This window comes from Pseudonaja textilis, chromosome 1 (genome assembly GCF_049901715.1).
Source record: "Pseudonaja textilis isolate UNSWEBS1 chromosome 1, rPseTex1.2, whole genome shotgun sequence".
NCBI classification, from domain to species: Eukaryota; Metazoa; Chordata; class Lepidosauria; order Squamata; family Elapidae; genus Pseudonaja; species Pseudonaja textilis.
The window spans coordinates 106,998,144-107,024,999 of record NC_141990.1 but is presented as its reverse complement, the minus strand read 5'-3'; the positions used below and the strand labels follow the sequence as shown (position 1 = coordinate 107,024,999).

The 26,856-nt window shown below is 36.7% G+C and overlaps 1 long non-coding RNA gene across 1 annotated transcript in view; it reads left to right on the top strand.

Moving 5' to 3' along the window:
• LOC148127747 (uncharacterized) overlaps nt 1-26,856 on the top strand; it is a 64,019-nt gene that overhangs the window by 30,203 nt on the left and 6,960 nt on the right. The window contains exon 3 of the long non-coding RNA XR_015741079.1: nt 8,616-8,643. This is a non-coding gene — a long non-coding RNA (uncharacterized LOC148127747). The remainder of the gene's footprint in view (nt 1-8,615; nt 8,644-26,856) is intronic.

The following is a 26,856-nucleotide window of genomic DNA, read 5'->3' as shown; positions in this document are numbered from 1 at the left end:
ATCCCACTAACCTTCAGCCATACTAGCTGAGAACTGGAAACTATCCAAGAGAACATCAAATATATGGAAAAAAAAATGGACTGATTTTGTTGTTTCATTAAAAGTGTTCAGCACTTTAGTTTCCTTGTCTGGGAGTGGAAGTAAAACTGAACCATATTTAGTCTGTATTTGGGTGGGAGACCACATAGGAATTCCAGGGATTTAGACTAGAGTGAATTTCAACTTTCAACTTTTTTCATCATCACAAAAGAAAACAATGCCAAATCAATTCCATATTGCTGGAGAAAAATTGGTATATATCCATAAAGTTACCAGATGTTGAGCTTCACTATGGAAAGTTTATTTTTAACTATCTAATTATATTTATATCAGTTTATTATACCACCAAGGCATGCCTACAGAACCGGTAGTAAAAAAATTTGAATCCCACCACTGACATATATGCTGTTATTTTGGTGTGATTCTCATGATTTGTTGCAAACCAGTACTGATAACCTTCTATAAGGGTACAAAAATAGCGCATGAATTAGAATTAATCAGAATAGTCAATCACCTGCCACATAAAATCACAGACTTAACAATTGTCAATAAGAACAACAAAAATGTCTGTATACTGAGCGTGTCAGTACATAGATCCAGCAGAATAGAAAAGAAAGAGCTGGAGAATATCACAAAACACAAAGACTTGCAAATAGAAGTAGAATGACTATGGCAAAGAAAGCAAAGATACTACCAGTGGTGATAGGCCCCTTGGTTTCAATCCTCAAACATCTGGAGTACCACTTGAATACCACTGGCGTTGACAAAATCACCATCAGTCAATTGCAAAAAAACAGCTTCACTTGAAACAGCTTATATCCTGCAGTAGTACCACTAACATCATCAAACAACAATATCTGCCTATCTCTGGTCCTTGGGAAGGATCAATAGGTCGATAAAAATGCCAACTTCAGTATAAACATCTGGTTATGTGATCAATCATAATAATAATAACTTAGAGACACCAAAATAGTTAAGATATGATTCAGATGGATAAATTTCTCTAGTTTTGCTCCCCTATCTTGTAATTAACTAGGATCACTGAGCTTAGAGCAATTTGAAGAGCAGATCAGCACCTAAGTGAATTCTGGGTCATGACTCAGTTGTTCATTTTAACCACAGTGTTCTTCTCTTTGCTCCTGCAATCCTGCCACTACTAAAGCCCTACTATGGTTTGAGATCTCTGCTATCACCTCTTTGGGATTTATCCATCCCTAAGGAGGAAAATCTCTCCCTAAGAAGAAAATCTATCTATGTGGTTACTTGGCATTAGAAACAACTTGATGGCAAATAATCAATCAATCAATCAATCAAGGACTTGACTCCCCTTCATCTCATATGTTTCCTACTTCCCTCTTCTCTCAATGATCTGTTTGACATATTTCTAACATTTTATCCCCCCACTTTTCTCCAAATTAGTGTACATCTTCCTTGAGCTCACTGTCACCTCTGTAATTGTCTCATAGTTTGTACTGTATTTGCTGTGTCAGAAACATCCTGGTTTGGGAACTGTGTTTTCTCCACAGGAACTTTACAAGGAGAGGGACGTTTATCTATGCTTACCTTAGTTGTTTGGGTGAAACATTCTAATTTCTGGTCTAGATCTATTGAATAGCCAGCACACTGCTTTCCTTCAGAACAGACTTGAGATCTACAGAGACCAGATGTTTCTTTGGCTTCAGACCGACATACCCCTGCAGTCATTTCAAAGAAGGGTGAAAAAGATGTAGCTCCTGAATAAACACCGGAACTTCCTTGCCTATTAATGCAAACTTGCATACGGGATGCAAGGTGGTGACATATACCTCAAATCAGCTTGGATAATGAATGTCAACTCGTTCTTGGAAAGGAGAATTGTAAGCATTCAGAAATAGCACCCTGAGTCATAAATGTTTATTTGTTTCTCCCTCTTCAAATGGCAGCAGTGCAGGGTGGGCGGCTTACAACCTTAGCAGGTGTGACTAATTAAAAATGCATCACACAGGGATGTGCCTTTGATTGTAGCAATGCTCTCCTGCTACAAGTGATTCCAATCAAGGAGATAGAAGGAGGACAGGACCTTTATAAACAGCAGGCAGCCAGTTTATATAACCTTTGTGCAGATTGGGCCTCTTTTCTCAGCACGTCTCTTTCTCAGCTATAATGACTCTCTAGTGATAACAACTGTGAGTTTTAAAGCCTGCTCCCTGTCTATTCAGCAACAACTGGAGCTGGCAGTTTTTTGAAGAGGGGGGGACAAGGTCAAAGGTAGGCTTATGTGCACCAAAATAAATCATAGCTAAGAAAGCAAAGATTCATAGAAACTTTGCTGGGGTGGTTCTGTTCTCATTTATGTTTGCATTACTCTTTTAAAAAGGAGCAGATTTTCACATATGGGGTCTTAAATGCACATACCGAGTTTTAAATCAATCTACAAATGCTTTCTGCACCTTATCATTTCCAGATGATAAAGGCTTTGGGGAGGGGAAGGGGGAGGGGTGGACTTAGATCTGCCTCATGGTTCCTTAGACCTGAATGCTAGCTTTCATTTCAATGTTTTGGTCCTCAAAGGAGACACTGTCTTTTGTTTTTCTGTACCTTTGAACTAGAAATGCAGAGCTAAACCCTTCCCAAGTCACCCACAGAGACAGTGAAGAAGTCTCTAAGCAAAGCCTTTGCATGCACAATTGTATGCACATTGACTTGCCAATGCCTGAACATCAATAACAAATCAGGAATCTTGCTTATGTGGGAACCAGTGTTCATATGGCTGCACTTCTGAAGATTTTCTCTGCAAATATCCATCATGTCCAGATGTCCTAAGGAGAAAGATTCCTTTGAACTAAACAGCAGTGGAATGGCTTAACAGGGACCTAAGCAGATTTTAAATATCAGTGTTATCCTATCATTTTTTTAAAAAAGTGAAGAATATTGTATTTATTTTTCAAATATAGCCTCCAATATAGTTTGCAAGCAATTGTTGTTAATTTTTCGAATCCCTGGTAGTGGTGTTCTGGTTTTCGCAACATAAAGGAAAAAGAGAGAAACACAATAGGATTCAATCGGTCAAATTGCAAGGCGGTTGTATAAAAACTGCAGAAGTTGGATTTTTCTGACTTTCTTTTGTGCATTTGTGCGTGTGCTCCTTTTCTTTAAAATGTCCAAACGATCTAATGCCAAACATTCATTACTAAAGTACACATCAAAGTACTCTCTGGATGTAGAAACATGTTTTTATTACCAGCTATATAAGTGTAAGCACAAGTGTTATGAATGCTTGAAGAACATCTGAACAGTAATCGCAGTTGCAAAGTGATAAAACTGTTTGCTGTAGCAGCAGAAGACCAAAGATAAGGGATTTCTTAATAGACAACATATCTCATAAAATCTCTACACAGGAAGCACTGGCAGTCACTGTGCGGCAACATTTCTCTGATTTGTGTTACTTTGAGGAGCATTTATAGGCAAAAGCCAGATTTACTGGGAGAAACATAAAAGAGGGAATGTGAAGAAGTTCAGCAGCAACAGTATCGGTTGCGAGCAGCACCAAGCAGCTGGCAGAAGGGATGAGAAGAAATGATACATATGTTTGTATTTTTCTTCCCATTTGGGACATTGAAACTTGCCAATTGGTTTGTTGGAATATTGACTGGCACAAGCAACTCACAGGTTGCACTATGTGCTTGGCAGGAGATGATGGGGGTGGAGCAGGCCCAAAGGGTCCAACAGATAAAAGTGAAAAGATTGGCAGCTATGACAAGATATTCTGCTGCCCAAGGCAACGGTTCAAGATAAGACCTGTACTCCATGCAGAGATAATGAGCAGCCTGAATCTTATTTCACCTCTGGAGCTTAGACAATAACTGCCATTATACATTTGCATGATTAGAGATATGCATATGCCTAACTGTGTATAGCTACATTTATAGCTGTGGCTAGGCACAGCAGTGAAAATTGTATAACCCTTCTATAGCAAGGTGAGCAATAGGTTCAGAGTATGCGACAGTTGCAATGCCACATTTGCAATTACCAGCTCGCAATGCCACATTTCTTGGGGCGAGGGGGGAATACTTAACATTCTGAGAATTATTCAGGGTTCAAGCTGACAGTAGGGCAGAATTCACTGTTTGTCTGGAATGTGAAAATCTATGCAAAGAGAGCTGGTTGAATGGGTAGTGTTCGAATTAAACAAAAATATACAGGTAGTTCTTGACTTATCACCACATTTGGGACTGACATTTCCATCATAAAGCAGTGCAATCATAAAATCAATCATCATACATCTAGACCCAATTTGTATGTTCCTCTGACCCTTCAGTGTTTGACTTTTGCTTGATGCAAAACTAACAACTTAGGTAGATAACAATAGCAATAGCACTTAGACTCATGTATATCGCTTCATAGTGCTTTACTCTCTAAGCAGTTTACACAGTCAGCATATTGCCCCCAACAATCCGAGTCCTCATTTTACTGGCCTCTGAAGGGTGGAAGGTTTGAGTCAATTTTTAGCCACTCAGAATTGAACTCCTGAAGTGAGCAGTGAGTTAGCTCTGCAGTACTGCATTCTAACTCCTGCACCACCACAACTCTTTACCTAGATCAACCCCCTTCAATACTTTATGAGAAGAAAGAACATTGCTTCTAACAACACTTTGCCAAGCATATCACCACTGTTGCTCACACTGCCAAGGCAGATCATAACCATTTCATACAAGTCTGCTGGTTACGTTTTGCTGTTTCAAAAACAAATTATAAGTTAACTGACTCTATTAATAGTTTATTAGAATTGAAGTTTTGTGACATCACAAGCAGTTTATTTATTTATTTATTTATTTATTTAGCGTATGGCAAATATATGAACTTATAGTGGTTCAAATGTTAATGTTCAGTCCACCCAGCCATTCAAGGACAGGGTGGTCTATGTTGAAAAAAAATCAGACATTGGGGTGGGGTAAGCTCTTGATGGACATTCGGACACAATGTGATCGCTGTTTTGTCGAGGAGCACCACAGTCACACGAAGACCCCACTTCAACAATGAGTCCTGGAAGATCACAAGCTGTACGGCTGTGGCAGTGAAATTTCATGTAGCAGAAATGTATATGGAACAACAGTGTTTCTCAACCATAGCAACTTTATGACACTTAGAGTTTAACTCCCAGAAATTCCAGACAACATTTTTGGGAGTTAAAGTCCAGGTGTCTTAAAGTTGCTATGGTTGAGAAACACTGTTGTTCTTTATACATTTCAGCACCACAGCCATAGTTGCTTGTGACATTGTCACAAAACCTCAATTTTAATAAACAGTTAGACTCAGTCAATTTATAGTTTGTTTTTGAAACAGCAAAACCTAACCAGTAGACTTTTAAAATTGCTAAAGTTGAGGAACACTGGTCTAAGCACTCGGCGTCGCTTGCATGTCTGCTTACTGTATTTCTGCCAGAACTTGCAGCCCTTCAAAACCAAAGCTTTCTGTGAACTTTCAACCATGTCCTTTTTCCGTGAGCCTGCCTCTGCCAAATCTATGAAACTACTGAAATTCAATCAACGATTAAATTAGCTTCTTGGACCGTGAATATTCTAAAGATATTTTAGGCTTGCATATGAATATGTTCACTGCAAAATAAAACCGAGGGTCAAAAATTTAATGATTCTTCTGTGAACACTAAAGTTGGATTAAACCTACATCTTAATTAATCTAGTGATAATTGAGCTTTAATCTGAAATATAACCCAATTTAAATGGATATATTGCAATGTTACTCATCTGATAATGAAACTATGAACCATAGGATTGCATTTGTTAACACATGCATGAAGGCCCTCATTGCATCATTTCTCAATGATGCAAAACAGTGAAATAAATTAAGAGAAAACTAAATTTTCCTATAATTTTTCCATACCAATAAAAATTAATTACAACTTTTGTTAATAAGGAATGACTGTCTTATGGAACAATAGAACAGTGTTATATTAAAGATTTATAAAAAAAATCTAAGCAAATAGAAGTAATGGAACAAAAAAGGCTAATATAGAAAAATATTTTCCAAGTTATAATAACAAAAAGAAGGAATTCAGTATTCATGTTATAAACTCACCTTTCACCCAGGGGTGGGATTCTACCAGTTTGACCTGGTTCACCAGAAGCAGGAGGTCTGAAGATCATCTGGGAGAGAACCGGTTCACTCCAATGGTCAGCTGCTGGGCCCTACTCGCCCCAGCTCCATACTGACCTTTATTTTCTGCTTTTCAACCTCAGCTGCATCGTGCAGCACATCATGTGTGCGTACAAAGCTTGCATTTGCTGTGCACGTGCACAAGGCACATGTGCGCATGCAAAGCATGCCCACCAAGCCACACCGACTGAACCGAATATGAATCCCACCCACTGCTTTCACCAAATAATAATTTTCACACATACTGAACTATCCTGTATCCTGGCAATGAGAAGATCTGTAGTCCAAGACATTTGAAATTATTGAACAATGTTGCTAGAAATTATGAAAATGCATGATCTTCTTCCCAGTATCCTTTTAGGGTCAAATCCTGGCTTTCTGAACAGAAGATAGTGATTTTTCTGTCAGAAACAGGTTTTAGAACCTTCTGCTAAAATTTTCATTGAGGCTAAATCTCAATATTCTTCTAAATGCTGAAATAGATAACTATCTCCTGAAATAGTTAAACACACATAATTCAGAGAATTTTAGCTTTGATAGTGACATTTCGCTAATGCTGTTAAAATACAGTAACTGTTCAAATGACTGGTTCTTTATGCTTTGGGGAAATCCATGAATTCTCTTTTTTTTAAAGCTGGTGTGGCCAATTTTGCTCATATACAGTTATACTGTCCTAGATCATTACATCATTTTTGTCCTCTTGGCAATGTTGGGGTGAGAGCTATAGATAGTCAGACTGATACACATGCAGCGGTAGACTTCTATAGTACACTATGAATTTTTAATGTTGTCAATGAACATAAATAATTACAAATTGACAGTCAAGCATTAGAACCAGAATTTAAAAATTAATATGAGTGAAAAGCATTTGTTGTGGCCTGGTACGTGAAAATTAGAAGGAAAGGGAGGAAATTAATCCCACTGAATTAATCTCAAAAGAAAAACTGTATATGTCTTGGGATGTAGAGGATAACATTAGATGTTGGCATGAAGAAGTGGGCAGTCTTGTAATTTTCCTAGATCCAAATATTTTTGATGTTTTGTCTGGAATAACTGAGAGCCTAACTGGCATACCAACTAAAGATGACCAGCTAGAAACCAGGAGACAGTGAATTCTAGTTTTGTTTAAGGCTAGACTCTTTCTTGACCCAAGAATGGAGACAATATTGCCTAGAAAACTGCATGGAGCTATAGTTTAGAAACGCATCTTGATAATTATGGTATTTTATTGATTCCTTTGAAATAAATAAGATCATACACTGGCATAGAAAAGGAGAAACTAAGGAAATGTGCATAAATGGATTGGTTTCAGTTGAAAATACAGTGATAGTGCATGATAATTTCACTTTGGCCCCCTAAAATGTCTAGACCTTAACATTTCAAAGAAAATAATACTAGCAAAGTTTTGTAACCAGTTTAACACGTTCTATATGTGAATTGCTGTTCAAAATATTTTGACATTCAAGCACCTTCATTTCAAAGGAAGCAAGATTATCTTTTCCTATGTAGTAATAACAAGTACTACAAATATAAGATATTTACAAATGAAAAGCTTGAAATAAAATGTGGTAGAGTAACTATGAAGGCTTTGGAAAAGATATTCAGGTGCTAGGAGGTACTTCTAACCTACAAATATCAGAATCATGCAGGCAGTGGTTTTTCCTATGACACTCTATGGAAGTGGAACTTAGACTTTGAAACAGAAGGATAGAAAGAATATTTTTAACTCTGGCATTATATTCCTGAGAATATTATAAATCCCCCCCAAAAAAAACCCAATAAATGGGTCATCAAACAAATCTATTTAGAGTTCTTACTTGAGACACAAATAACCAGACTCAAATTATCATATTTTGAATACATTATACAGAAACTCAGCTAGCTGCCTTGAAAAGTCTGTAGTTCTGGGAAAGGTGGAACAACTCACAACCAGATAACTGATTGATTTATGCAGTGATAGGTTCTCCTTTAGAAGACCTGAAGGGGACAGATTGTCATGGAAAAGAACTATTGATCCCCCACAAAGGCTGGTAAAAATATTTAGAAATTTATCACCAAATTGTTGGAAATGCAATCAAAAACCAGGAACATACTATCATATGTGGTGGTCATTTAAAAGAGCAAAGGAGTATTGGCAAAAAATCCAGACATGGTTGGAAGAGCTGATTGGATGAAAAATAGAATTTAAACCAGAATTATTTTTATTAGGAATCACAAATGAGAGATGTAGCAAAGGGATGACTTATTTAATAATTCACATTATAGTGGCAGCAAGAATGGTTTTTGCCCCAAACTGGAAATAAAGGGAAATTCCCTTAAAAATCAATATAGATGAGATTATGGTGTCTTTATAAATGTATATACTGGATAGAACAATTGTACAATGGTAACAATGTATATATGATACCTATTGTATATTTTAGTGTGTAAGGCAAAGACGATGCCAGGATGGTTTCACTGTGTCCAGTGTTTTAATGTGCAATTAATAAAAGTTATATATATATATATATATATATATATATATATATATATATATATATATATATATATATATATATATAACTAAAAATGAAGTCACTAAGAGTCAATTGAATGGCACATTTTCTGTTTGTTTTAGAGCTCCATAAAAAAATAAAGATTTTCTCAGGTCAAGTTCGATTCCGAGGACACACACTGTTATTTTGTTGGTGATAGTATGGACATGGTTTATCTTTTTTTTTTCTTCCAGGATATTGCATGGACAGAGGTTCTAGCCTACATATCTGCTCTCTCCATGTGGTCTCCCATTCAAGTACTAATCTTTAGAACCCTATGAATCAGTAACATTTTATGGTATCAGAGCACACAATTTTGTCTAATGAATATCCCTGCCCCCTCTATATTCTTGCTTATTTGCTAGACTAAATGAAGTACAAGCACTTAATTATTTAGGGAGCTTTTTGATCTAAGCACATAAATGCATGGGTGCACATTCAAAAGGATAAAAGATGAAGTTAACACTTTTTCTACATCTGTCAGCACCATCTCTGATTACGTTTGATCACTTTTAAACTGACTGCCAGCATATGGCATCGTTTACAGTTATGAAAGTGGATTCAGTTCATCAGCTTCTTTACTTTTATCTATTCTTTATATCACTCATCACAGATAATCACTATGTAAGTGAGACAGTGTTTTATAATTCATCCTTGGCAGGACTGTATATTCTTCTTGTCAGCTTGGTATAGCATGAACTCTCCCCAGTTTATTGCCAAAGGTAATGAACTAGTATTCATATATATCTTCCGAACAAGCAAAATCCAGTCTGATCAATATGTAATATAGCACTTTATTTTAAATTAGAATGAGAAAAACAGATCAAACATGCACCTTTTTCCAATTATTTAGGAAGTAAAATTGAGCTTTGAAAGGAGACAAAGCAGTGGTGTGGTTTGTTTTCCTTTTTATATAACGAAGTGTTGCAGCTCTCTGATCTAAATGATTTGACAATTCTGCCTCTTTCTTGTCCCAAATCCTCTGGTGGGAATAACATAGGTCATTCCCTTTCAGTTTGTTATCTCTCTATTTGAATGCCAAGAGTGATCTAATCATTCTTCTGCACATTCCCCCCCCCCCATCTGTTTATAAGGGTTGAGAAATGCATAGTAATTGCTTATGTGTTATGTGAGATTCAGATTTCAAATTTAAATTCAGAATAGAACTAGAAGTCTTCTGATCCAATTCCCTGCTCAAGCAGGAGACCCAATACCAGTGGTGGCTAACCTTTTTGGGCTCCTGTGCCAAAAATTGTACGCGCACTTGCATGCGAGCACTCGCAGGCCAGCACCCAGAAGGCAATGCACACCACCCCATGCTTTCTATGCATGTGCGCGCAATCCCCACCCATCCACCCACTCCCACCACCCCCTTATCTGCACTGCACCTCACAGCTGATTTTCAGCTGGTTTGAGGCCTTTTTCGGTCTCCCAGAGGCTTGAGGAAGACTTCTGCAGGCTTTGCAGGCTGAAAACTAGCCCTGTTTCATCACTTTTGGTATTTTTGGAAAAACAAGAAGTGATGAAACAGGGCTAGTTTTCGGCCTGCAAAGCCTACAGAAGCCTTCCTCAAGCCTTTGGGAGGCCCAAAAGGCCTTAAACTGGATGAAAATCAGCTGTGAGGTGCATGCATGCACAGTGAAGTAAGTTTGCCTGCAGCTCGCGTGCCAGCACAAATGGCTCTGTGTGCCACCTGTGTCATGTAAGCCATAGGTTCGCCTTCATGACCCTATACCATTTCAGACAAGTTACTGTCCAGTCTCTTCTTAAAAACCAGTCGTGATAGAGTGCCCACAATTTCTGACAGCAAGTTGTTCCAGTGGTTAATTGGCCTCACTGTTAGGAAGTTTCTCCTTACTTCCAGGTTTCTTCTCTCCTTGATTAGTTTGCATCCATAGTTTCTTCTCCTGCCCTCTTTGCTTTGGAAAATCAATTGAGCCCCTCTTCTTTATGGCAGCCCATCAAATACTAAAACACCTCTAGTCCTCCTCTTATCTGGGCTAGCCATAACCAAATCTCAAGTTTCTTTTTTCTTCTATGATAGAGCTGGTACAGAAATGCTGTATAGTATGAAGCTACCAATATTTGATGATGCCTTCAAGTCTTTGATTCAGATTAACATCAATAAGACAAGCTTCTGATTCTACTAACTGAACAATATTTTCATCCTTAATTTAAATTAGAGTCAACAATACTGCTTTACATTACAAGGCTTAGCAACATCTTATCTGAGCACAAACTCATAAATGTCAGTTCTACAGAAACCTGGCATTCTCTTTTTTAAAAATAAAGTTTTATTTGAGTTTTCACACATACAAAATACAAGTAAAACATCTTTTTTGAAAACGGCATGGTTCTGGGTTGAACTGCTTTATACAGACACAAAACTCAATTTCATGCTCCTTTTTGTATTCTATTCCATATCTTATACTATTTTACATTTTCTATATAGTTTTTCCCCTCTTTTGATTTTCTCGATTTTAATTTGATTATCTCATCTCAATTCAAATCATTATATTTATACTTTTGTCTGTTCTGTTTCAATTTCATATTATCTTTTCTCATTAAACAAGTTTTCTCCTGTAGTTACTAATTGGAGTATGATACCTTTGTATCTTTTAATTGCACCCATTCAACTCTTATTTAAACTTCAGTATATACCTTAAGGTTATGACCTTCAATATAATACATAATACATAACTTCCAATCGAATCCTGCTTGCTACATTCTTATAATACCCACTATAGTCTTTTAAAAAAAGGTTGTAAATATATGTAATTATAAACCCTCATTCTGTTCCAATTCAGTTCTATCATTAATAATCATTAAAATCTTAACATCTTTAACATTTCTTTTCAATTAAATATCATACTTCCTTAAAAACACATATAATCTCCATAATCAATTTTTCCCTTATTTCTCTTCACATATGTTTTATAAATCATTAAATATACCTTTCCTTACATTTATTTATTGACAAGCATTCCACTGAATTACAATAGCTATTTTATCAGACTTTTTAATCATACATTGTCTCATATTTTCTAAAATTATTTCTGTTTCTAATATAAACATACTATCTTATGTACCTTTGCAGAATCCCTTTTTCCATTAAATTTTCATCCATTATCTCTAAATAGGCTCTGTTTCTCTGTATTTTGTTTCTGTCCTTTATGACTTCTTTTCCTTTCTTTCTTCCCTCTCAGCTTCTCCCTCCCCCTTTTACCCCCTTGTCTCTCTATTTCTAATTCTCTCTTCTGCATTTCCCTCTTCTGTTGCTTTCTGATTTTATACTTATTTTTTCACTCTATTTTTTTTTGGGGGGGGGGAGTTATTTTTCCCAATCTTAAACTTTCCATTCTCTTTCCCCCCTTTCCTTTTTTTCCCCCCATCTAAGATTACTTGTTCATTAAAGATGGCTTCTTCTTTGTCGCAATCTTCTTGTTCTGCAGGCATTTCTTATTGTTTCTCATAATTCCAAATCTCCATTTCTAAAAACTGAAATACAAAGCCAAAAGAACCTCTCCCTTCTTGTGCATCTTTGTACTTTTTAAGTTCCATTTTCAGTTCTTCTAAAAGTGGAGCCATTTTAAAAAGTTTTAAACAACCACCCGATTGATTTTAGTCATTCAAAACAATAACCACGAATCCAGAAATCATCAAGTAATCCAGATAGTCCCGAGTTATATCTTCTTATTTCTTTTTCGACTTTCTCTTCCTGGAGTTTTTGTTGTGATATTTCAGTTAGAATGTATCTTTTGGAAGTCTTGTTGAAATTTTGCTATAAGTTCTTTTTTAATTCCAGGCAGTCTCCTCCCTTCCAGATCCTGCCCTTTTATTCTTCCTCTCCCCTTTCCTGTTTCTAAAAGCTTTTAATTATCCAGAAATCTTTATTATCCCTTTGATCTTTTATTTTCAGCATTAAATGCTTATTGATGTCAAAGTGGATTTTTTTCCAATTTCTTAATTAAGTCTCTTAGCTGTCAGTATAGGAAAAGGAGAAAAAAACCCAAATCTTTTCCCTTTTCTCTCTCCTTCACAGCTTAAAAATCTTCTTAGGGAACAATGTTTTGGTTTTTTATAGTTTCAATTCCAGGGTACCTTATTTGTTGCTTTTGCTGTTTGACCTGGTCAACCAAAACTTTCTCCTCTTATCTTCTTCCTGCACATTCTTTTCCGATTGAGTTCTTCTTTGTGGTGGCCATTTCTGACCACTGCTGCAAACGCCTTTGGGAAAGGGAGTAATGGCCATCTGGGGAGGAGAGATGCGGCTCTTCTCAACCCTGCAGGCAGTCTCCCCCCTCTTCACCACCTCTACGGGGTGGTTTAGCCCCAAAACCAGCCAGCTCAGGGCACTCCAGCGGCGAGCATGGATCAAAGCCTCACAGAGATGAGGTTTCGGTCTGTCGCTGAAGAAGCTCAGACCGGAAGCCCAGAAACCTGACATCTTAATAGCTAAGCAATTAGTTTTGTTTAGATGAATAATCTGATCATCTGCAATCAAAGGAAATCTACTTTTTTTTTTCATCCCTAGATTTCTGATTGTTTCTGCTTGGAATGCAGAAAATGTTAAATACAAATTGAAACTCTTATCAGTCTGTGTAATTGTCAGTTACAAAATGGATTGGTATAAATATCAACTGTCCATTTCTTTATGTAATTAAAATTTGTTTTAAAAAAATTATCTAAAGCTCTTAAAAGATAATTTGAGCCCTGAAACTATCATTGTCTAATCAGAGAGACCCAACACAACACTGGCACAAGAGGACAAAGAAACCTCAGGCATCAGTTTGTAAATGTCCAATTCTTATCATAGCCACTGTGAATAAAAAGAGGCAAAGTAGTATCACAATCAGCTAAATAATTTGCAGGAGGCCCAGGAAATATTTGTTTCTTCCTCTGCTGTGCAGCTTGTTAAAATTGTTAATGTCACAGGAATTAAATGTTTCTCTAATGCCGGGGTATCAAACTGATGTCGTCACGATGGCATCACATGATGTATCAGGATCTTTTTCCTCTTCACTAAACTGGGCATGGGTGTGGCCAGTATATGTGCATCTGGGCCATGGGCCAGGAATTTGACAGCCCTATTCAAATGTAAAGATTATTTACGATTTATAAAAATTCACCGTATCTTCATAAACAGAAAAAGGAAGAATTTGAGACTAAACAAATTTTTAAAAAGGGAATTACAAAACTGTGGGTCAGCCACATTAGTGATGGAGAATTGGGGCTTCAAATCACACATTACGTTCTTGTTTTACAAAGTCCCAGTCTATCCTAAAGTCTTATGACTCCCTGGTGGTCCTCCTACCTAGGTCTTTGAAATTAGCTAAAGTTGATGAGCTGCTGCCTCACCAATGGCATCACCAATGTATATGATGATTAAAGATGATCAGCGAGGGGAAATCAGTGGTGTATATAGTAAGTGTTCACTACTGAATTTAATGATAAGGGAATTGAACAAGGTTTTATCAGGCAGCTACCAGAACTACACTTAGGTCTATATCTCTTTATTGAAAGGTAACCCAAAGTAGCAAAGTCAACAATATTTAGCATTGTTATTGACTATGGCAGGAGGGGGGCGAGTAACAAGGCAAACTGAAATGAGTCTAGTTTGGGGGTTGGAGTTAGAGTTCATTCATCCTATTGCTTACCAGGGAAGGAGATGCTAGACAGTAGAGTAGATCTTCAAGGATTCTGAAACTAACATTCCTGAAGTTGGCCACTTCCAGATCCTTGTCTAGACTTTCATCTGAATTTTTTCTCCCTAGAGTCCAGCAATCCATTATCAACCACTTGAAATGTGCAATACTGGACAGGTAGAAAGGATTCTGTCTGTATTCATGACTTTCTGCCTCTGAAGAAGCTTCCCTTGATCCTGTGCCCAAACTTTTTTTGTAGGGGCTTTATTGGCACTGTTGATTTGCTTCTAAGGTGATAATGGCCCTATGGTTTTTGTTCTTAAAATCCTTTTCATTTAATGAGGAGTGTGTGGGGGGATACTATTTCTTTATGTCAATGAAAGCACTTAATGTAATAAAAAAAAGTCATTCAAAAATTAATAAATGCATTAATAAGCCGAAAAAAACCAAGTAAGCCAGATCCTATCAAATATTATTTGCTGTGAACGTCTCCTGCAGATATTGGCTATTTATGGGTAATATTGGTTAATGTAAGTGATTTCTGCAAATGGCAAAATATGCCACACTAGTAAGACATCAAATAATCCACCCTTTTCTGTCCATAGTAAATAGATTGATGAACCTTCCTTCCTTCCTTCCTTCCTTCCTTCCTTCCTTCCTTCCTTCCTTCCTTCCTTCCTTTTTCCTTCCTTCTTTCCTTCCTTCCTTCCTTCCTTCCATTATTTCTTTCTTCCTTCCTTTTTCCTTTCTTCTTTCCTTCCTTCCCCCTTAACAAAATATCACATGCACATACTTTTTTGCTTAAAAAAGCAAAAGGACTATGGTGGAAACAAATCATTTCAAGATTGCTCTTTTGGAATTTTTGCATGTGTGTCAGAAAAGGATTGTTTGAACAGTCCCATAGGGACAGGAAGGACAAATGAGCCTAATTCTGTAAAACTGATGCCAGCACAGCTCAGAAAGGGTACGAAAGGTTCTGTATATTTCCTGAAAGCCAGTCATTGGGTCTGTTTAATGAATATATAAAGATCAAAGTAGAAATGCAAACATTGGCTGCCCTTTGTCATTCCTCAATAATACCTCTGAGGTAATTAATTGGCTTTGATCTGTTGTCTGTCCAACTGTCAGCCTACATACTATCCATGAAGTTATCCTGCTTTTATTTTTTTTAAAGTTGATCCTCTTTCAAGTTTAACTTCTGTTTCATTTGTTTCATTTAAGATTGCATGAATGTTGTCTTCCCACCAACTGTGTTTAATTGTGTGAAGTGATATGTATGTATGAGGTAGAATAAGGTATATGAATGGAAAACTGTATCACAATGCATGTTATAGCTGCAATTATACTTGCAGTTCAAAACTACCTGGAGTTTGTTTGTTTTTTTTTAAATCTTCCTAATGGTAAAATCTGTACAACAATGAGATAGTCTCCCTGTGGAGAATGTTCTTCATCTTTTCAGCTTTTTAGAAAGAGAATGGACAACCTTCCTCATGGATAAGTATTTACTTAGTTAAATTGATTTCCTGTACATTGTAGAGGTATCAGATGATACTTGTGGTTCTTCTAACTCTACAATTCTATGATTTTACAATAACACATAACAAGATCAAGAATTCACAATCCAAGCAAACATCTAGTTGGGAAATAATTCAGAAACCTCCTTCAATTCCTCAATTTTACTTTTCCTGCGTTTTTAATAAAAATGCACAACTGTTTAAAGTAACAGTGAGTGTTAGATAATGCAATATTTTTCATACTGGTGATTGTTTTCTCTCAATGCCTGTCTCATATAGCACTTGAAAATATTCCAAGACTTTAAAGTGCATACATCCCTTCAAACTGATAGATTTTGCAATTTATTAAGCAAATTGAGTTTCTACATCTTAAGTCATGTAATTTCTTATTTTTCTAGACAATTCTACTAAAATATTTTCATTAAAATCTACATTTTCTTTGTAGACTTAAGTTCTAGTTTTATCTTCAAAAAATAAAAAATGATTGCCAAAATATTTTCCATTGATTCAAAAAAGGAAGTGCAGATTCTGTACACCAAATTCAGTTAAGGCTAAGGCTTAAGCAAAAGAATGTTCAACATCTTATTTGTCAACCATAACTGTTACTGGAGATATGATCAAAAGTTACAGATCCTAAGCAGACAACATTCATGATGTATGCTAATCCAATTTTTCTCTTTCAGAGCAAAGAAATCTTTTCTGATCTGGGCAGATTTGGGATTTTGAAAGCATGGCTGTGCTGTAACTACTATGGCAAAGTCAATAAACACCCAAAGGCAAACTGGAAAGGTTCACTTCCATTACCTTTCTACATCAAGAGGGATTTTTCTACCACCCTATTTTACCTTTGACTTCTTTTTCCCATGGAAAGATGGACACATTTGTAAACAAAAGACTGGAATGTAACCATCACAACTTTTATTTTCTAAGAAGCTATATTGATTGTCTTAGTATTTTCACATTCTGTGGTTTTTATGGGACCAAACACATTCTTGTAAATATAAGTGATGCTGCCTGATCATACTTTGCTATGTAAGCACACCAAGTTCCTGTCTAATGCACATGTTGATTAATGAACCTTTTCTTTAAAAGAGAGAGAAAAAGAATGTGCCATGCTGAGCACCATAGAAATATTGACAGATGTAGTGGTTGCCTTCTCCCAATTTATAATTTTGCAGCTGTTAAAAATGAAATGAAACTTTCTAACAAAATATGATATGCTTGTTCACATTACACAGTGCCATAATTGCTCCTACTTTATCCTGCTTTAGATATATGATTGGAGCAGGGGTGGGATTCTACAGGTTCGCACCTATTTGTTAGAACCAGTTGTTAACATTCTAAGCAGTTCGAGAACCAGTTGTTAGAAGAAATTACTGGCCTAATGCTAGAAGGAAGGCAGGAAGGAAACATTCTGGTGTTGCTTACAGAAAATGCCTCTCCATTAACTCTTATTACATTCTTGGCAGGACTAGACTTCCTGTCTCAGCGACTTCTCTGGAGTTTTTTTCCCCTCCTTTGCTGATACTTTGCTTGTGTGGAGTGACCATTCGAAGTTACAATGCCACTGAAAAAGTGACTTATGACCATTTTTCACACTTACGACTGCTGCAGCATCCCCACAGTCATGAGAGGTTAGGCGAGGAGATGTGTGCCTCAATGTGAGTGATATTGAGTTGACCACGTCCAGCCATGACCACCAAGCCATGACCATCAACTAAGCCATGTCCACAGAACCAGTTGTTAAAAAATTTGAATCCCACCCCTGGATTGGAGTGTAAGCATTCTTGCAGCCTAACTACCTCCAATAATTGGCCAGCACCCAAGAAGTCACTGAGATGATTTTCTAATTCTTATAGATTTCAAAGCATATCCAGACAAAGGAGGAAAATTAATTCCAAGCATAAAGGTAAGAATTACCACTGAAGGTTACTGATTGCTCCATTACAATGAAGTGAATAGCAATAGCAACATCAATAGCACTTAGATTTATATATTGCTTTATAGTGCTTTATATCTGTCTCTAAGTGGTTAACAGAGTCAGCATATTGCTCCCATCAATCTGGGCCCTCATTTTACCGATCTCAGAAGGATGGAAGGCAGAATCAACTTTGAGCTGGTCAGAATCAAACTCCTGACAGTGAGCAATAAGTTAGCATGCAATACTGCATTCTAACCACTGCACCACCACGGCTCTTTAGATGATTATGCTTTGCTGCCAATATAAAAGGGAATGAATCAACTTGAGTCAAAGATATCCATATATTGTAAATTGCAATGATTAAAAATGTATTTTAAAAAACTAAACAGGTGCATCCCCATATAACAATGCATGTTTTAACCTTGGTCTAATTCCTTTGCCCTCCTGGCGATGTCTGTGGCTGCTGTGTGAATATTGCAAAAGAGAGGAAAATAATGAAGCTTATCTTTCTCTGGGGGTTGTGGCTTAAGACTCTGCTTCCATACTACTAATGACAATGAGAAAGTAGCATCACTGAGTATGGGGTTTTTTTTGTTTGTTTTTTTGAGAGTTACTTCCCACCTTCCAGTGGTCCAGTAGAAGATTAGGGCTTCTCCTCTGCAATTTGCTGTTAGGCCAAAGTGACTTGTTTTCTGCCAACCAGCTGATAACTGATTAGCTGAATGGCAAGATAACTGGGTCATTATTTGCCTTTCATTGGAATATAATATTATCCAAGAGTTCCCAAGACTATTGCCAAGTCAAAGCTAAGCAGGTTTCAATTCCATTGATTTCAGGGGAGACAATTAAGAATATTCTTGAGAGAAGTAAGAATATTCTTCAGTCTGGCTGAATTTTTCATGCGTATTTAATGTACCTTTTGGTGACTAGAATATAAGTCACCAAAATATGTTACTATCAAGGTGATTTGCAAAAGAAAACCTACTAAAAACCTTCAGCAAATAGTAATGTTGTGTTTTATCCCATGAAAGGGCACACATGCAGGAAAGTGCAGGGAACAATAAACCTAACTTTACAAGGCTCTAGTTGATAACAGATGCAACAACACACATCTGCCAAAGCCAGCTTTCCATGCTGCAGGAGGCAGCACACTGCATCACAGGAAGCGTAACAAGATGAAAAGTGTGAGTTTCAAGAGAATTTCAAAGGACCTTTAAATGGAGAAAGCACATACGGTACAGTCCTAAGAGAACACAGTGACCTCCTAAGAGAACACAGCGACCTACCCTTCAGAGCTAACCATTAACTGAAATCCATGTGTTCATTCAGAGCCTTTTTACATTTTTACAGGTCACAGAGACTTCAGAAAGATTTACAATAATTAGATGGTAATGGCTCACTAACAATGCATTTTGGTATTTATGCAAAGAGAAAGAAATGGGCTGTGCGAATCTTTAGGCTTCATCCCACCAAAGTGCTTTGAAGAGATACAAACATCTCACTTGTCTTAAAGTACACTTTTGGGGTAACTTGGCGACCGCAAAAGTCACCTGACAAGAGCCTCTTACCTGCCAGATGACGAGGAGACTGTTTGGAAACTTCGACAGCAAAGTTGGCAGCATGGTGCAGGACAGAGATTGGGACTGGATAAACTGGTAGTGCTGTGGTTAAACCATCCTGCAGCTCAGCCCCCTGGATCTGACCCATTATCAAACATGTTGTGTACCCCATGGTTGTGGCCCATTTTTACTCAAGCTGCAATATCAGTTTCTAATGCAATTATTAATTTGAGAAAGGATCTTTTTGATCTGTGTCCTTGCACGTTTCTCCCATAATCAGAGCCTGTCAAATGTATCACTTTCAGAGATAAAGTCAATGAAAACAGAATAGAGTTTCTATATCCATTGGTATATTTCTGAATGAGAGTTTTCAAAGTAAGAAGCAAATCTAACATTTTAAAAAATGTAAACCCACTGATATACCATTATTGGATATTCCAATTCTTTGTTTTATAACTCATAAATACCATTAATTTTAACTTTTTAAAAAATTTCTGGTATAATTTTGATTTTAATTAAACAAATAGATTTAATTAAAATTGATAGCATCAGGCGTCTTTGGGACAATTAAAGCATTGGGTCCATATTGAGAAATCAAGGCATGCTTAAGCTGACTTTATTGTCACTGTTGTGTATTTGGCAAAGACATTTCTATCTGTAGCTCTTGAAAATCCTTAAAATAATAATCACACAGTACAGTACTTGCTTTAAGAAAACTATTTCAGACTTTGTCCATATAAAATGCCTCCCTACTATACAGCATGTCTTCCACCTATTTTTAAATAGGGTTTTCCATAAAGTTAAATATTCATGAGACTTAACATCAAAAGATACAGACTTTTTAACATCAAATACAGAGCCCAAATATGTCCAATTGCATGTAAGTCAGGAAGTGAAAAACTTTTTTTGTGATTTGTTGACATGTCATTGCTATGATCTTAACAGGGATATCGGAGATAAACAATATCTTTCCAATAAAGTCCACATTCAATCAAATTCTCAAACTACCTAAATTCAGATGATAATATATATTAAAATCTCCTTCTTCAAGAGGTACTTTAACAGCCAATTAAATCTTTGGTAGTCTGTTTTGCCATACAGATTTAATATAAATTTATTGAGTTCAATGAAATACCTACTTGAAATTAACATTGGAGTGTCTCTTAAAATGTATATTAATCAAGGAGTAATATTTATTTTAGCAATATTAATCTTATCTCTGTAACTTAATGTAATTTAATCCACTTATTAATATCCAGAAATCTTATCTTTGAAATACTATTTCCACATATTTGGAAATATTTCTGTACATCTAAATATAAATCTTTAATATGTTCTATGTGTATGACAAAACCCAAGATTTTACTTTAATCTATCTGTTCCCAAAAGAGGTAAATTAGCTTTTTTTAAATTAATTTTATAATCTGAATATTCATTCAGATACCCATTCATATTAGAAAAAAAGTATACTAGAGTAGTTATCTAGCATTGCCAAAATATTATGAACATACAAAAATATTACATATTATGAATTCACCAATACAATAGTGGTGAAATCACTGAGAAAAACATCAATTCCCAACTGGACTGTAACTTTTTAACGTATAATAAAGGGATGAATTTGCAAAGAAGTTAAATCCTTATAAAGTTATTAAAAATGACAAATTTCATTGAAATTGGACTTTGATTATTTGGTTTACTAAAATAACTACACTTTTTGTTTGTAAAGTTAAAGCTTAAAGTAAAACTGAATTATGAAGGATGATATATGCCACACATCACATCAAACTTTTTCAAGTCGTATGAACTTTTGACTGTAGAAGATACTTGGTCAAACAATACTCAAAATGTTTTCAGTAAACCTTTGCTAACACAATTTAACTAAGACACACAACTGTGCCCATTTTCAAATTTCTTTGATGATACCACTTAATATACAAATAAGCACATCCATCAGTAGTAGTGAAACTGACATGAGGTGGGGTGAGAGATACTGCTTACAATGATAAAATGCAAGATGATAGACTCTAAAGATAAATTATATATCAGGGCTATGCATGGTTTGAGATAAATTCAGAAAAAGCTCTTTAGATCTCATATGAATGCAGCATTTCTCTTTGCTATTTATTAAAGCAGCCCATCTTTCTTTAGAAATTGAGAAGAAGTTCTGCTGCTTTATTTTATTCATTTGATCAATTTATAAGCAATCTTATTCATTTTGGAAACTCTAGGCGACATACAGCCATGTTATGAATATATTTTAAAATGAAAAACAGAAGAAAAATTGATCACCAATAGTAACATTCAACTTAGGGAAACTATACCCAAATACACAGAGAGAGAGAGAGAGAGAGAGAGAGAGAGGCACAAATGGGGCTGCCAATTGCCCTACTCAAGGATCTAATGAAATAGACAGAGCAACAGAGCTTTCCTAAAGGCCAACATAATCATGGCTATGGAAACTCTGAAAGGGAAAGCTGTCCCAGAGAACAGGTCACAGTGATGTTAAGCAAGGTTCAGGTAATACTCGGTAAAAATAAGGAAACTGGCTCCTGATGTCCCTTGATAAGCCAAATGCATTTATTCAGCTGAACAACAGTAAGTTCTTCCTTAAGTTGGAAGCACCCTGAACACAATGTAAGGTGGATATATTTAGGTAAGGTAGATAGATATGTAAGGTAGATATATTCCCATTGCTACTTCATTACATAAGAGGAAGCTAGCACACAGTGGATAATACATATACTTTTTGTGGTACACAGTAGATAAGGTCACAGGCTTAACCCACAAGCTTGTGTTTCTTATGGAACTTTCCATAGCCTCTAAGGCCTGCTTAGCCCTGAACTTTAGTTCTATCTTCTCAAGACATGTCCCCTTTTATCAATGATCAATCTTATTAGGAATACAAATTAAAGAACCCTTTTCCAACGGTGACCACAACATGATAGACTTTTGTCTCAACATACGTCCACACAAAAATCATCACAATGGAATCCCCAATTATAACTTCAAAAAAGGCAACTATGATCTTATAAACAATGATCTCTCATCCCTTGATTGGCAATCTCTATTCACTGGGTGCAATACTGTTGAAGACTATTACAACAAATTTTTACTTGAAGTCAAAAGAGCCATCAAACTATATGTACCATTAACAACTCCCAAAACCAGAAAAAAAAAATTACCCATAACAATAAGGAAGCTTCAATCCAAAAAGAAATCACTTTGGCGGAAAAAAAAATCTGGTCATGTTGCCAGTTTCAAAAGCCAATACAAAAATTTATGTCACCAGATAAAGACTGAATGCACCAATTATCACATTAAACAAGAAGAAAACCTTCTATGCACCAATTCCACTGATGCTTTCTACAATTTTGTAAACAACAAACTAAAAGACTCAAGGTCCATCCCACCCCTGAAAGGAACTAATGGTAAAGACTGCAATGACGACACTATTAAAACCAACCTCTTTAACACATTCTTTGGCTCAGTATTTGTAGACAGCAATGGATCATGCCCAGTATTTTCTAGTTGAACCACAGACAACTACAATGATCTAATACATATCGATTTTACAGAAGACAATGTTGAAAAAGCACTACACAATCTAAAACCATCCCTATCTATTGAACCAGACAGAATATGTGCCTACTTCTTAAAAAAGCTATCCACAACTATAGCCGAACCTCTAAGCATAATCTTTGAAAAATCTTTCAGGACCACCTCCTTGCCTAACCTATGGTCACAAGCCATGGTCATCCCCATCTTCAAAAAGGGAGACCCGACTTCTGGTTTGAGCTTCTTCAGCGACAGACCAAAACCTCATCTCTGTAAGGCTTTGATCCGTGCTCGCTGCTGGAGCACCCCGAGCTGGCTGGTTTTGGGGCTAAGCCACCCTGTAGAGGTGGTGAAGAGTGGGGAGACTGCCTGCAGGGTTCAGGAGAGCCGCATCTCTCCTCCCCGGCTGGCCATTACTTCCTTCCCGAAGGCGGTTGCAGCAGTTTGTCAGAAATGGCCACCACAAAGAAGAACTCGACCGGAAAAGAATGTGCAGGAGGAAGATAAGAAGAGAAAGTTTTGGTTGACCGGGTCAAACAGCAAAAGCAACAAATAAGGTACCCTGGAATTGAAACTATAAAAAACCAAAACATTGTTCCCTAAGAAGATTTTTAAGCTGCAAAGGAGAAAGAAAAGGGAAAAGATTTGGGTTTTTTCTTCTCCTTTTCCTATACTGACAGCTAAGAGACTTAAGTAAGAAATTGGAAAAAAAATCCTCTTTGACATCAATAGGCATTTAATGCTGAAAATAAAAAGTCAAAGGGATAATAAAGATTTCCGGATAATTAAAAGCTTTTGAAAACAGGAAAGGGGAGAGGAAGAATAAAAGGGCAGGATCTGGAAGGGAGGAGACTGCCTGGAATTAAAAAAGAACTTACAGCAAAATCTCAACAAGACTTTCAAAAGATACATTCTAACTGAAATATCGCAACAAAAACCCCAGGAAGAGAAAGTTGAAAAAGAAATAAGAAGATATAACTCGGGACTATCTGGATTACTTGATGATTTCTGGATTCTTGGTTATTGTTTTGAATGACTAAAATCAATCGGGTGGTTGTTTAAAACTTTTTAAAATGGCTCCACTTTTAGAAGAACTGAAAATGGAACTTAAAAAGTACAAAGAAGATGCACAAGAAGGGAGAGGTTCTTTTGGCTTCATATTTCAGTTTTTAGAAATGGAGATTTGGAATTATGAAAAACACAAGAAATGCCTGCAGAACAAGAAGATTGTGACAAAGAAGAAGCCATCTTTAATGAACAAGTAATCTTATATGGGGGGGGGAGGAAAGGGGGGAAAGAGAATGGAAAGTTTAAGATTGGGAAAAACAACTCCAACAAAAAAAAGGGAGACCCCAGCCTAATTGAAAATTACAGGCCAACCTCTTTATGCTGCATCAGCTGTAAAGTCATGGAATCAATTATTAACCAATCACTTAGAGACAAACAACCTACTCTCTAATAAACAATTTGGTTTCAGGAAAAAAACTATCCTGTAATCTGCAACTCTTACACTGCAAAAACATATGGACTACATAACTTGATCAGGGCAAAGCAATAGATGCAATCTACATAGACTTCTGTAAAGCCTTTGATTCAGTGGTACACGACAAACTACTCCTAAAACTAAAATCTTACAGTATCTCTGGACACCTGCATAACTGGATAGAAACATTCCTGTCAAACAGACAACAAATGGTCAAAATTGGGAGTGTCCTATCAAATTCTGTACCTGTCAACAATGGTGTCCCCCAGGGCAGTGTTTTAGGACCAACTCTTTTCATACTCTACATAAATGACCTCTATGATCATGTCAAGAGCAACTGCGTTCTCTTTGCAGATGACGTAAAGCTGTTCAATACCACAAACAATACTGCTACCCTTCAAAAAGATCTTGACTATGTATCAGAATGGTCAAACAAATGGCAAATTCAAATCTCAACAAATAAATGCTCTGTCCTACATATTGGCAAAAAAAAAATCAGAAAATAAAATACAGGCTGAATAGTCAAGGCCTTGCTGACGATCCAAACTCTGTCAAGGATCTTGGAGTACTCATCTCTAATGATCTAAGTGCTAGAGACCACTGTAACTATGTAGCCAAAAAGGCGTTAAGAGTTGTTAACCTAATCTTATGTAGCTTTTTCTCTGGTAATATTACACTAATAACTAGAGCATACAAAACATTTGCTAGACCAATACTTGAATACAGCTCATCAGTCTGGAACCCACATTACATATCTGATATTAACACAGTTGAGAAAGTCCAGAAATATTTCACAAGAAGAGTTCTCCACTCCTCTACTTGTTGCAGAATACCTTATGCCACCAGACTCATAATTCTAGACCTAGAAAATCTAGAACTACACTGCCTTCGATCCGATCTAAGTATAGTTTATAAAATCATATATTGCAATGTCCTGCCTGTCAATGAATACTTCAGCTTCAACCATAACAACACAAGAGCAAACTAACTCAAGATTAATCACACCAGACTTGATTTCAGGAAATTCAACTTCAACAACAGAGTGGTCAATGTCTGGAATACTCTACCGGACTCTGTGGTTTCTTCCCCAAACCCCAAAAACTTTAACCTTATACTGTCTACTATTGACCTCACCTCTTTCCTAAGAGGTCTGTAAGGGGTGTGCATAAGAGCACCAACATGCCTACCATCCCTGGCCTATTGTTTCTTTTATTTGTTATTTTTCTTATATGTATCCATGTATTCATAACTATGTTTTTATTTATATCTATTATCTTTTAAGCAATTGGCAAAAATAAATAAATAAAATAAAATAAAAATTAAATTCCTGATCAACAGAGAAGACTCACCTCTGCAAGTTGGCATTGTTTTCTCAATGCAAAAAGCATGCCAACTCTGCCAGGTCTTCTAGAATGGGCATAAATAACGGATTCCATAAATGTCCAGGCCCTGAATCATGAAAAGTTTTATAGATGGCAATCAGAACCTTGAATTACACCCTGAAACTATCTAATGATAAGTTCAAGAGATGAGAACAGAAAAGAAGGAGGAGGAGGAGGAGGAGGAGGAGGAGGAGGGAGAGGGGGAGGGGAGGGGGAGGGGGAGGAGAAGAAGATAATATATGGAAATTAACTTTCTGATTACAATTATTTTAAATGTTCTGGTATGTTATATTGCATTTTTATAGTGAAGCAGGTACTTCAAGATATCTGGCCAAGAGTAGCAACTCAAACCTTAATCATCAATACATCAATATGTCACCGGCAACATTTGTTATGATAGAGATGTTGCTTGGTCACCAATATACGGCTGTTTCAGCTGACCCATTTAAGAAATCAGTTGCTTCTTGATGGATGAGTTGTTATTGCCATGTGGATTTGCAGTCATCACCAAAAGAAGGTCACTGCAACAGAACAGCCTGAAGGTGACAGAAGGTGGACCATCATCATGAAGTTCTTGTCTGCCAAAGAAGGACAAATTTATCCTGCTAACAAAGATAAAAGACCAAGTTGTTCAAGTGCTACATTTTTATCCCCATAACATCTTGTGGTGAAAATATACAGTTACACCTTTGCAGGAGACTTCTGATTTATTTGTTGCCCTGAGTGCCATTAACTCTTATTAATTTTAGCACAGCTGCTCCAAAATACTACAGCCAGATGGTTTCCTGTGGTGTGCTTTTATATCATCTTACATCATCCTATATCAGTAACACTTTCTGTCAGTTTAGTTCTGGCCCAGTTCAAGCTCTGTTATTCATCAGGGGGTGAGATTCAAAAATTTCAGCAATGGGTTCTCTGCCCAATTGTTGGGTAGGTGTGGCCATGGTGGGTGTGACCGAGTCAGCCTCCTGCACCACAGCAGGGGGCCCATTTTTGTCTTCCCCAGGCTCAAAAGGCTTTCCTCAAGCCTCTAGGAGAGTGAAAACTGCCTCCCCCAGGCTCCAGAAG